Raw genomic sequence first — 14,041 nt, forward strand, 5'->3', positions numbered from 1 at the left:
AGCTCGCTCTCCCTCTCACTTTCCTCTACACTTTCTAAAGTGAAAGTTTTAACTGATAAACGTCTGGGTTTGATCCTTAGCCTGGGCAAGTAGTCTATGCAACTCTGGTTGGCACCTAGAATTAACATTTCCCCAGTCGATTGCTTGGCCATTGTTTAACTTTTTGACGTTATACCCAAAGATGCCTTATCTCCTCACCATTGTTTCACTTCCTCAGTACTTACAGTTCCTTTTGATTCGAGTCCATCTTGGCAGGCAGAATTACATCCCAAAAATGAAATGAAGCGTGCAGTACAACTCACCTAGTTAAACTGTTTAAGTTTGATAGTCACTAAGCAAAGAGATCAAGATGCCTTTGAAGGCCTGCTGAAGGGTACCCAGTCTCTGTTATTCACACTTATCTAAAGGACAGTGTAATTCACCAAATCATATGTAAACTGGTAGGAAAGAGACAAGCACCTCTGTCTAGCTTTTTAGTCCACTTCTGAACCTAGAAAAGGCAGAGAAAAGTACAAAGAAGGAGGTGCCACTTACCCCTTAGCAGATGGCAGTCTAAGGGCAGCACTGAGGAAGCAAGCGGCCTCTGCCCTAGCGTCTGCTTTCTTTGCACACCATCTCCCGTGCCTGACTTCAGTGCTTTAGCGACAGCCTGTTGCATGGACACGATGAAAAAAAGCATTTTTTTTTACACTGCTATGTAAAGAGATTTTCCTCTCTTCTTCACAAGCTGAGATACAATGAAGCTATAGACACACAGGAGTCCTGTAGCCAGCTGGAAAACACACAAAAGTGATCTTAGTTTTATGTTGTTAACTAGGACATGTTTCGGGCTGATATGGGTAACATTCCACTTGGACAGAAAAGCAGCTAAATTCTTTAGCCTCGGATTTCCTCTCTAAATGTTAATACAGTAGATAAGGTCATTATACCAAAAAACGGGACTGCCACTACTTGCTAAGATGTGATTTGTTACACTGTTGACCACACCTCACCTTCTTCAGTCTTCCTCTGGGTTCTTAGAAAGACTAAATGTGCCCATCTCCACTTAGACCTGGATCACAGCATGGCATGCACAGGAAGATTGACTTCCATCTTTGCAATGTGCACTTCACAGCGCTTAGGAACAGGCACGATGATGCGCCAATGGAAAGAGACAGGCACCTGATGAATTCATTGAAGTAGGCAGGCTGCATTGCTGTCTAGATTTCAGCTGTGCTGCAGATCACCATGAACACAAGATTCAGGCAGAGAGAGGATCACACATATGTAATCCATAAAAAAAAAATTGTAGATATCTCCTTTGTTCTATGTGTTTGGCAGCAAAGGAAAGTTATTACTGCAAAGTATGAGAACAGATTGTAACAACCAACATTGAATCTTTTCAGCTGGGTTTCTGAGGGGCAGTATAAAGATTTTAGTAAGCCGGGCTGTTTCCAGTTATCTTCCTGAGGCTGTCAGCCTGTGGTTTCCAGGTGGCTGCTGCCACTGCTGCTTTTCCTTTGGTGGTATTTTTTAACCCAGCTATTTAAAATGTTTATGTGCACTTATCTTGTGCAGGCACTTAACATTTCTCTGAAGAAGACAAGTATGAGGCAAGAAACAGTGTTTTCTAGCAGTTTATATTACTGCTAAACTTCTTTGGAATTGCATGGAAGCAAGAAAAGACATCTCTAGCCCAAGATCCCCTCTCTTCTGCATTTCAAAGCCTGACATAAAAAATAAAAGCATTAAGACTTTTTTTTTTTAATGAAAGGGTGAGCAAATGGTTTATAATTGAGAGTATAAGGCAATACGTATGTATATATTACCACATAGTTACACGGGTTGTAATTATCCCCTGAAAAGCTTCAGATTTCTAAACTTAAAATGAGTACCTGAATTTGACAAAAAAATTAGCAGGAAAGTAATGACTTATTCGTTGGTCAGTTATCTTTTAAGAGCTAAATAGACTCCAAGGAAAGTAGGGGATCACTACAGTAGTGCATGCAGAAATAAAAAAAAAACATTAGGTCACAAACACAAAAATGCTGAGAGACAATAGCCTAATGTAGGCAGTGGGATGTAAAACACCAGCCACTGTACATGAAACACATGAATAGCAACAGAGAAGCTGTCCAATAAAATAGGCCAGTGGCTCAGGATCCAGGAGATTCAATCTGACACCATTCCAGGGATATCAGCATATGACTTCAAACACTGCATTAAGAGATAGAAAGCTTAATAGCTGCTTTCTGGTTTAGTACAATGCCTAGTGATAATATTCCTGAATTTAGAACTCATAAAATATCTGTTGCATCCAGCACCAGTATCTCAGTACTTTACTGAGATCAAATCCTTTAGTGAAGTGTGTCAAATAGGTCAGAAGCAGATGACAATGCATGAGAAGGGGCACTGCCTCCATAGAAGAACTTATAAGAAAAAGAATACACAAAGCCAGAAGAAATCTATGGGAACGCAAATATTCATGACTTTCAAAGACATTTCAAGCCTTCTTGACATTTCAAGCCTTCTCTGGTCATATATTCTATCTAACACTTTCAGAAATTAAAGTGAAAACCAGACTGGCAAACAAAGGCAGATGAGGAAAGCTCAATAAACCTGCCAAGGATATAGGAAAAAATGGGCTGGCACTGGTTTTGATCTTTGAACTCTGGCTTGGTCCAAACAGGAAAGATGTGCTCACTAGCCAGCTCCTCTAGACTAGCTGTTTTGACAGAGGTAATTTCCTAGTACAGCAAGCAAACTGATTTCAGTTCCAGATTTGTTTTTTCCTTCAAGTCACAACCCAATGCAGTAGCAAATAAGGAATTCAAGTAACAAAGTTCCTTTGTCTTGGACACCTAAACCTTATCTAGAAAATGTTGAGTCTATTAACCTTTGGAGCCTGAGCACCAGATAGAATGTATTTTTCAGATTCATTTTTCTTTTCTGCCCATCCTTCTATGAAAATTACTTAGGTGTTGAATATTTACAGGAGTAATGGCCTTTGAAGATCAGTCCTTAAAGGCATTAAGTTATGAAAAATTGTTACCCGGAAGAAATGAGGACAATGGACCTTACTTATTCATTCTGTATGTTCTGTCTAATAACGCAATGCTAAACCTCACCCAGCTGTGTTTGGCTGAGGTCAAATGCAATAAAAGACTGATAATAATTACTGAATTGCTATAGGAGCATCCTAGCTAATGACCTTCTTACATGAATAAACTGAAATCAAGTCTATACTTTGCAGTAAGTTTGTAGAATTTGGAAGCAGAAGGTTGATGATCTGCGGAGATAAACTGAAATCAAGTCTATACTTTGCAGTAAGTTTGTAGAATTTGGAAGCAGAAGGTTGATGATCTGCGGAGATTAATCTGTTATAATTCAGCATCCTCCTATATTTTTAAACAAGAGTCTACAAAACAAGGTCACAAAGGACATTCCTCATTGTTCATTAAGCTACTATTTCCTTGTATATGGCACTGGCAGGGTGGAGTACAATTATTTTCTGCAAACCAACGCAGAAAGCTATTAGAATACAATAAAATTCAAATGTGTATTCTTATCAGATCCTTTCCTAAGAGCTAAATATTTGCATTATAACTGCATCATGTCAGTTAATTTAATTCTAAGGATAAAATTCTACTCCTCAGCACTCACTATGGATGTTGACTCCATGTAATCTATTCTTCTACCGCACTAATATTGCATTCCATATTGAAATTCTGGGATATACTACCAGCTTTTTTTACTCCATAAACCACACTTTAAATTATGCCAGCTCGCCACTAGGTTAACTGGCTATGCTAGGTTTAAGGTGATGTTAGTTTTACTTTGTCAGAACAGACCACAGCTGCAAAAGGCAGGACTAGCTTCAGGTGAAAGCAAAACGGGAGATTGTTTACAGTAGCAACCTTCCTACTTTTGCTTATCCAGCTGGAAGAGTGACTTCTGTGGAAACATGAGCTGGAGCAGCCAGTTTCTGACTCCCACCTGCACCCTGGAGCCTGCTACTCCTGGGGGACAGGCAAAAGCAGCAACCACTTGCACTAGACCACTTGTTTCCTTTTCCTTCCTGTACACATCCCAAATCCAGACTTCTGGAAAACTTACAGACCCTATCTTGCCATTTTCTCATCTTTATTGTACTGCAAGTTCCCTGTCTCCCTACTTACCAAGACCAGCTCCCTTGAACTCTGCTAATTTTCCCAGCCATTTCTCTATTAACTTCCCTCTAAGCCTATGCTGGCCACCTTCAATGTAACGAGAGGAGAAAGCAAAATTCCTTCTAAGCTACTGAGAAGCTTTAAATAGCCTTGGCTAAACTGACCCAGATTATATGGTGTATAAATGCACAATATGTGGTGTGTAAATGCAATCTAGACATTCTCTATTGCAATAGTCACATGAATTCTGTAGAAAGAAATGCACGCATACTTCTGAAGGTGGCTATTTAAACTGAAACCTCTCTTATTTTGCCTTTTAACTGAATCAATTTAATTATCGTCCTATTAATTGCAGAACTGCCTCAGTATATATTTCCCAAGTTGCCACACTGTGAGTGGTGGCAGCATAGTAAAAGCAGTTAGTGGGTTATGACCACACTCATTATGAGATGTGTGGGCCAGAGCAGGTGACTTCAGTGAGGCATGAAGAGAGATGTGATTTACTTGAAAGAATGCTTTGAAAATAATCATATGGGTTCATGAAATTTTCAAGAAGACAATCTAATCCTTTTCTATATTATTTTTATGAAAATATTAATGATGTAAGTGTTTTAAGGGTTATTCAGTCCCTTTGCCTAATTTTTTTTCCTGCAGTTTATTAATTAGCAATTTTTCTTGTTTCATTGTTTACATCTTAAGCAATGAAGTTGCTACCACTTAGAGAAATATTCCATAACTTGCAGTTTCTCACTTGTCAGGAAATTTTCTCACACCAGCTTGAATGTTTCCTGTACTATTTTTCTTCTGGTATTGCTAGCAGTATTCTCATCTACTACTTTTAGCAACAGCAGCAATGAGAATTGTTGTTCTTATTTTTATACTATTCCAGCAGCTATGGGACGCCCCTTTGTAGCAGGTGCTATATAACAAGGATTTCTGCTCCAAAGTGGTAAAACACTGAGCATTTCTTTCAGAAGTACATTAACATTTTGCCAGTCCACAATAATTCATTTCACGTGCAACTTTTCCGGTATTTGTCAGTGTCACATAGATGCAGCCAGTGTTTATAATTTGAAAAGTAAAATAATTGTATCTTTTGTTTTTAAGCCATTAGTGGATTTGGCCTTCAGTATTCCAAAAAAACTCATTGAAGTGAGCTTTCCTGGATATGGAGTTTACCTGCAAGGCAAAGGCAGCCAGTGTCAGTTTTACCACCTGTGAAGTTAGGGTACTTTTTCTACAGCATAAAATGGAGGTTCACTTTTTGGGTCAAGAATGAAGACCAGCTTTCCTGTCTGACTAGTCCTTAGGCAAACTCGTGAGTGTAGCACTTTATGTAAAGTGTGGAAATTCAACTAAGAAAAACAGAGTTTACCAAGCCATAACAGCAGGAAGTAGTAAGGATAATGATTGGTGCTAAGCTTTGATGAATATGGCATCAGCCGTGAAACTCAAGATATGGCAAATGGGCAAAACTGACAATAAAATTCAACAAGGATTCCTATTATCTTTGGTACGTTTCAGTTCTGAATTCTAAAAATTCTGAATTTTCTGTAAAATTAATATTAATGAAAACTTGTCAAATGAAATTGTTTTGCAAAAGTCAAAAAACTTGGTTTGAGTTTGTACATTTTTTATGTCATGTTGTGATTTATATGCTGTGCAATAATTTTGAAGTTTCATTTTAATTTCTAAATTTCTCCATATTTTTGATTTATTTTATTTTGGTATGGACATGTCTCAATCCCATGTTTCACTTTCAGTGCGATAGCATTTCTCTACAGGAACATACCCTATTGGAAAATTTTCATCTAACCCTTTCTAATGCATAAACTATTCTCCTTCTTTATAAGCTTAACATTTGAACATTAACAGGAAGTGAATGTTTGTTGTTTTCTTGAAGTAGAAATTTTGCTTAAATTGTCTGTTGCTCAAGTGTGTGATTCAGTGCCCGGAACTACAAATAACATAGGTGATTTGTTTGCATAATTTGAGCAGTTTGCCAGTAACTTGGGTGTGAACTATTAAAGAAATCCGTTCACTCCCTGTAAGTGCTAGAGTCGTTAATCCTGATGGGCATGTACTGTGCATTCTTTTCAAATATGTGGGATGAAAAATCCTGAATCCTTGAGAAATATTTTTCAGGTAGCGTGTTTTGACCACGTCTTCGATAATCCAGTGGGTCCTTTCCAACCTGGTGATTCTACGATTACATTGCATAATTTAGTCCTAAAAATTTGTGCCAAGTGAATTTTGCAAATAAAGCTTAATAACATGTTTAAGGGTGTTTCTTTATCTGTTGTTGTTAGTTGTTCAAAGCATAACAACTCTGAACAGTGTGGGGCAGAATCCAGAATCTAATCACAGAAATCTAGTGGCCAGTTGCTTGCTGTACATGGAGATCATCAATGTGGCTTGACTAAGAGTCTTTACTGTATTTTTGCATAAAAGCTTTTCAAGGTCAAGGATTGGGAAATTTATATATCATGGTTATACTGAAAGTCTAATATATTTTTTTTTTTTCAAAGGTATATGGTGGCTTGAAAGAGCGCTGTGGAACTACTCCGAAGAGTAACTTCTTATCTAACTCGCATTCCTCTAGATGAATAGCAGAGACTGCAAATTTTTAAGTGGAACCATTAAGGCTGAAAAAAGGAAAATTATTGTCAGAACAATGCAGATATGATCTTAACATTAAATACTGCCAGTCATGGCAAAAAATCTAGTCAGTTCTGTCAGACTTTGATCACTGCATTTCCACAGAGGTCCTGCCCCTGCGCTGCATGTGGAGTATAAGCATGACTAGACTCCTTCAAAGCAATCCTTATGTAGGATGGAACTTACACTGCTGGGTTGCGATCACCTTCTGAATTACCTTACCCTAAAAGTATTCATTTGAAATAGTATGATTACAAGAAAAGTTGTCCCAGGAATACTGGATTTCCTGGATTTCCCTAAGGGCAGATTTTTAAGATAAAAATGTAAAAAAGTAAAAAGATATCAAGTGGTAAAAGATCATGGAAATTTACATTGTCAAAAAAGAAACAAGTTTCAAAACACCTTACTATTCTTTTGCTCAAAGACTTATTAGATTGGAGTCCTCCTCTGGGTTTCTTTGTCTGAGTAGCACATGCTTTATAAACTGGACTGGATTAATGAGAGTGGAAATGGAGGGCAAATTCTTGTCTCTGATTCAGCATAATGTTCACATATGTTTAATCCCAAACACCTGATTCCCTCTAAATCAGTCCTTAGAGCATGAAGGATCAACCAGTTCCTTCATGACTGACTGTTACTAGTAATACTGAAAACCAGGCAGCTTTCATATCGTGTAAGCTGTACGTGTCCCTGAGATATACCAGTGACTTTAAGTGAAGAATTCAGTTTTTTTTCAGTGCACTGCTACCTCATGAAACTAAAATGTGAGTGTGTGGTGCATGATGATGCCTGAGTATACACCTGAAATGGTACTGCAATGTCAAATAGTTACCAGGATGTTTAGAGGCAAAAAATGATAATGAAAAGAGAGAATGTTTAAATTTGCAAATAATATGGAAAGCACAAATCAGTAAGTTTAATGTAAGAAAAAATAAGGGAGATACAGTAAAATCCAGAGAAAACCAAAACCACAAGCAAGGAGATCAGAGGAAATAATTAAATTGTATACATGTGAGCTTTTTTTCCAGGGTGTGTCAGAAACAGTAAATTGCAGATACTGGAGGAAAATGCTGAGCCAGGTATTAATTGAACTTATCTGCACTTATCTGCAGGTATTAATTGAACAAGCCAGACAGAAACTTGGAAAATTCATGGGAGATGAAATGTATCAGTGACCTGAAAAGAAAACTGTCAAAACACCTTAGACATCAATAAGAGAGATCAGAAGTTTCACAGAGAGATGTGGAAGAGATAACACTTCAGGGCAGGAAAAGGTGATGTGCTACAAAGATGACCTGAGAGAAGGACCATAACAGAAAGCCCAAAGAAGTCACACATTAACCCAAAACCACCAAGGCTCTAATGCATTGTCCCGAGTGCAAGTCCTCTCTAGACATTGGACACAGAGTCAGGAAGGATTGGTGACATGCACAACTCACAAAGCTGAGGAAAGCTTCATCCCAGTGCAGAAGTCTGTCTTTGCTGTATTTCTTCTTAGCTCTGCCTCCAGAAAAAGACAAATGCGTTCAAAATACAGTCCTTCCTCTGCTATGTGGATGTCCAGAATAATATCAGACATGATGACTGCACAATAGGAGTTCTCAGTTGGCTGTACCATGCTAATTTAAAACAGTCTGTTATTCTTTCTGTGATCACATCATGAGTGAGTGAAATCCTGCTTACGACAATTTTATTACAGTGTGAATTTTGGATGTGTGGTTTCAAGGGGTGAAATTTATTCTTCTGTACTAGGAGGCCTAAACTGCAGGTGCCTGTCTCTATAGCCAGTAAAATAAACTCCTTTTTGACCAAGAAGAGAAATAAGCAATCCGAAAGAGTCATTCACTTAATCTGCTTCAGACATCTCTAGAAGAGGCAAAGCATAACCCATGTGTGTCAATGATGCTCCATTAACTATGAACAGGGCTTTAGGTGACTACCTCAGACTGAGCCTGCTGTGCTGCAATGTCTCTCACTTTGAATGGAAATAGCTCAGATCTTAGAAAAGTGCCAATGCTATGCAATTTAAGTGAATTTTCTAAAAAACACCACTTCACTGCAAGATAATTAAATGTGAATTACACCCGAGTAACCTGGAGGGAAATCAGATTTCATCCCAAATAGCAAACAATTGGAAGAGGAGTACAATTTAACTGAATTCATTGACTAACTGAGAACTGAGAAGACTGTTTGTAAGTGTGTTAAGGATTGTTTATCAAGTTGGTACCAAGTGTGAAAATGTTGTTCTTCAGGTATGATCACTGCTGTTTCACAAAGAAACAGATATCAAAACCAATTTCAGTTGGGAAAAGGAGGCAAAACTGCTAGGATATAAATCCCGGCCCAAGCAATGCAGCACTGGCATGTGAGGATATGCAGCCCAAGCCAGGTGAGTGATGAGGGTCTTCCCTTAGCCATAATGTACCTAGGGTCCATCTTATTTATCATAACATTTCCAATGCATTTATTGGTTTGTGTTGACCTGCATGTCATCCTGAAGTAGTTATTTCACTCCCCTGAATACCTCCTCTCCACTTGCCAGTCCTCAGAGGTCAGACCAGGAGATTAGCGGGACTGAACCTGACCCTGTCCAAAGTAGAGTAACTATCAGAGATCTCCTTCAGTTACCACTTCTGTAGCTACTACTATATTTACCAAAATCAAAGAAACGTATAGTCTGGGTGTATAGCAACTGGTATATCAGTTTGTTAAAACGGTACATTACAGTGAAAGTTTCAGACCTCTGCAGAAAACAGTAATACTTAACAACAAGAGGGTTTCTAACCAAAAAACTGTGAATTGTGGGACGAGCTTTGTCAAGAGCAAAAAAGGTTTAGGGACATGATTCAAAGAATTTTGAGAAGCAGTACAATATTTTGTATGATCACATGTTGTGACAAGCAAGGTCCATGCTTTAATCCTCTCCCTTCTCTTTCCACTATCCTGTTGAAAGGAAAAAGAAAAAAAGGAGAAGAGAGAGAGAGAGAAAAAAAAGATTTAATGCCAAAGAGCCTTTTTGAAGTATCTATTCTCTTGATTAGAGTTCTCAATTTGGCAAGACCTAAATCAAGATACATCAAAGAGGGTTCAAAATAAAGAGCAGCTGAATGAAAATGTATGAGATGACAGAAGGAATAAACAATAATAACTGTGCATATGTTTAAGTCATCTGAAAGTGATTGCAGCAATGTGTAAAATATCCGGAAATAGACATTAAAATGACATCTTAATTCCCTAAGGGGAAAAAAATCTGCTTAAATCTTAAATAAATCCTGTTTAAACTAAACTGCATCCATTCTCCCCTCTGTGTTGTGACTTCAGGAGCTTTCTTATCCTCTCTGTTTAGTTATGTATAATGTAGAAATCACTTCTGTTCCTGATCAGATTTTCTGCAATGGTAATGGGTTTCTGGAGGTAAGTATACTGGCAATACAGCTGAAACCAGAATCTCCCCACCATTTGTAACTCATATGGAGGGAACAAAGAAGCGAGGCCTTATAAATGCCTCTTTGCTGCTATTTATTTCCCCTCAGTTGAAAAGGGTTTTTTTACTGTAGAAGGTTGCACAAAGAGTGTGATTAAAGGTATGAGGGAAATGATTCACACTTCACTCCCTGATGGCTTGAGGGTTGGAGAAAAGGCCAAGAGAAACAGATGGAAAAGAAAATACAGGAAAAAAACTCAGAAAGATAATAGGCAGCAGAAGGCAATACTGGATTAATAACATGATGGCATCAGTTTTGGTTTCCATTTTTCAATTACTACCCATTCCCTTACCTATGGATAAAACAACGCAACAACAAGGCAACTAATGAAATTACCACAGGTTTTAACTCAGAATCATATCTCAGCTTTAAAATAGCCATATATCTTATATTCCATGAATTTCCTTTCAGTCGAAAACCTTGAAAATTAATTTGAAAGAGTACATGACTTCACAAAACTATTCCCAATGGACATTATTAAAAGTGGACTAGCTCTCTGCAGAACTGTGACTTTGCACTGCCAGTATTTCCAACTCTGACATTGTCAACACTTTTGAACAGCACCACTATAGTCTCATTTTAGCAAGGTGACAGAATAACGGCCTTTTCACTGTTGGAATTTTTCAAGTCTTCAAATTTTAGGAATCCTTGCAGTAAATGGTTTATAGCTTAGAAGTGAAGATTTATTTTTGACTCCGGTATTATCTGACAGACTATCATTATCAGTCACTAATGTCTTTCATGAAATGGATAAAAGGTCCAGAATATCACTCATGTGGGTCTTTTAAAATGCCCTGAGGTTTTCTGTTTTGTTTTGGTTTTGCTTTATCTCCATCTGAGTGTGACAAAATGTGGCAGACAGGAGGGCACCGCAGAAAAGTTCTGAATAATTTCACATGTGTTGAACACAAGGTGCTTAAAGATAAAGCTGTGGAAATCAATGCATATACAGATGCTTTTGCCTTACCCCATGCCAGATAGTGTACCACACTTACTAACACCACAGTTCTTCACAGGCAGCCAAGTGCAGATCATTTGATCCCATGTTTAGATTGCTACAGTTTATAAGGAAGCATACTTAGTATATTTGAAAACCTGAGGTGAGGATTTTGATACAAGGGCTAGTTTTGCTTTCTGCACTCGAACAAGCAGAAAGGAGTCAAGTGGAACATAGCACCGACTGTCTTGGACTATGACGCCTGATAATGTACAACTTGACTCCAAGCTAAAATATAGCCTCCTTATCTCCTCATTTAGTCACAAACAATGAGAAGCTCATAAAGCAATGGATGGGGTTTGATAGGCTGCCTGAAATTAGATTGTATCTTGTCTTCACTCTCCTCTTACTCTCATGTACTTCTGACCTAGGAATTTTAATAAAATGGAGATGGAGTTAAGCATCTGTTGCCTCCAGTTCAGTTATAAAGCATCTGGGTTTGCTTACCCTATATTTCTCGATAACCTTCAGTCATTTCCAGTCAAGGCAAAAGAATCAGTGGCTGAGTCTGGCTGAAGAGGTGGAGAGTCATTATGTAGCCAGCTAGTCTCTTTTCTCATCTTTCTGTATACCCACTAGAGACAAACCTAATGATCAGTTGTAGGATAATGGGGTCTGCTTTTATTTGTTGTCTACCACTAGTAGATTAGACTGCCTATTATAATATGAAGATGTTCCTGATGGAACATATAAATGCCCTATAAATGGTCAAGCACATGTACCCTAGCAGACCAGGAATGCAGCCAAATGAAGAAGCATCTTCCCAGAGCTGGCAAAAAAAACTAATGGCCAAAGCAACTACAACTCATTTAAAGCAGTACTGGCTCCTATCTGTGAGTCTTCTCAGCCATAATCACTAACTGGAATACTTGGCACTGATTTTCTACTTAGTCTGCCACTTATCTGCAAGTTCTGCAAAGATCTTCAAAGTTCTTACTCTGTTCATAGATGTGCTCTTGACCTTTCTGAGCTTTGCAAAGATCCTTTTGCAGCTCCTCCTCCATCCAGCCTTCCCTTGCTGCCAGCCATGCAATGCAGCCAGAGCCTCCCAGAAGCACTTGGATCAGCTCTTGGCTTAGTGTTTTTTTCAGAGAATTTCTGCCCTCTCCTTCTACTGCTAACAGTGGAAACGTGTCTCTCTAGGCCCGGTCAGCCAGATCAAAGCTCTCTGGAAGAAGATAGTTGGAAAAAGCTGGTTCCTCTTTAAAAATACTCATCACAATACTTAGGAAAATGGGCTCACAACTCTCATTTCCAAAGCTGCACAAGTACCTTCCACTGCCTTAAAACTGCAGCAGCCTAGTGTTTACTTTCATATTATTCTTTTACAGAAAAAGACCTCTTCTTGCAAGATGTCTGCATATGTTTATGACTAATTTCCTTCCTTTTGTGGGACTAGTCACACCCATAAAGCTAAAAATGGGTGAATGCCTCTTTAGCATCAATACCCATGACTTCTGATACATATACATTTAAAGAATGTATTAATATTCCTGGCACTGCAGCCAAATGTTAAATCCTACATGTCTATGTTAAATATTTGTTTTTATTGGATGAGTTTTAATGAAATAATTCGAATGCTAGAAGAGAAATATATTTGAGGGCTTTTTTTAAAACTGGAAAAGCATTTTGGAAACATTCTCTTATTGTTATAGTAGTCCCAAAATGTATCTGGTAGGATGCCAAGGTATGAACTCTGTAACTGAATATAAAGAAATAACAAAAAATATTAGGCTTGTATATATATATATAGCTGATAATGATTTTGGAAGAAAAATGAAATTTTCAAATTTTTATTCTGTCAAATAGCAAATTTTGCCCCCAAAGTTGTGATTCAGAGTGTCAAGAGAGCAGTATTATGGTGGAGAGGAACCTATCAAGTACAGTGCATCCAGCATCCAGCTGTAAATGCTAACACTGAATGAATTACTGCACTAGTAAGTCTCACTGGACTCATCATGATGTTTCCTATTTGTAATAATAAATCAAAATCTTTGTCCAAGAAGAACCACTACTTACAGCTAAATGGAGTCATATGATTGTTTCTTAGCCCCATGGTATTGACTTCTGTTCACTAAATGGTTGACCTACATTCGGGAGACACGCCTGGGAAAATCACTGCACTTCAAATTCCACAATGAAAATCAGCGAGAAAGCATTTTAAGAAGAGAGTGTGAGAGAAAAAGCTTATTAACAAAGAAATGTAAGGCATTTGAGATAATTTTTGCCAAGTTCTACATCAAAAGAAAAGTGCCATATATTTGATTAAATGGATGTAGATGTCAAATTTTTAAGCTGTTGGCATCTCCTCTCTGTTTACAGAAATAGAGAGAGAGGTTTGTCAGTCCTTCAATGTTTTAGGTTCATATTTCTCTTCATGAATAAGCAGCTCACAAACTCTCTTTCTCTGGGACTTTACAGCCTCCTTTCTTCCTCTTTCTAACAAATGACCCATGGGAGAAGTGCTTCTCTTTCCTAGCATTTGCTCCATGGTATTACATATGCATATTTCAAGACTATCTTCACATCACCAGCTCTGTGCAGACATGAAGCTTGAGTGCAGGGATTATCTTGGACCTGAAATACATTTCAAATCTCTTCAGGTAAAGAGCAATTTTGTCATTGACACTCACTTTCCTTTGTGCAGTAAGATTTCTGTAAGGCTGACCAACAGCAGCCCAAAAATCTATGCAGCAATACATTATTGCAGACATACTTCACCTGATACAGATTTCCATCATGGTCTACAAATC

General features: G+C 38.1%; 1 long non-coding RNA gene across 2 annotated transcripts in view; it reads right to left on the reverse strand.

The window, feature by feature from the left end:
- LOC128854538 (uncharacterized) overlaps nucleotides 1-14,041 on the reverse strand; it is an 81,913-nt gene that overhangs the window by 40,210 nt on the left and 27,662 nt on the right. For both annotated transcript variants that reach the window (XR_008453571.1, XR_008453572.1), the window contains exon 3: nucleotides 535-649. This is a non-coding gene — a long non-coding RNA (uncharacterized LOC128854538). The remainder of the gene's footprint in view (nucleotides 1-534; nucleotides 650-14,041) is intronic.

The sequence above is a fragment of the Cuculus canorus genome, chromosome 1 (genome assembly GCF_017976375.1).
Source record: "Cuculus canorus isolate bCucCan1 chromosome 1, bCucCan1.pri, whole genome shotgun sequence".
In the NCBI taxonomy this organism is placed as follows: Eukaryota; Metazoa; Chordata; class Aves; order Cuculiformes; family Cuculidae; genus Cuculus; species Cuculus canorus.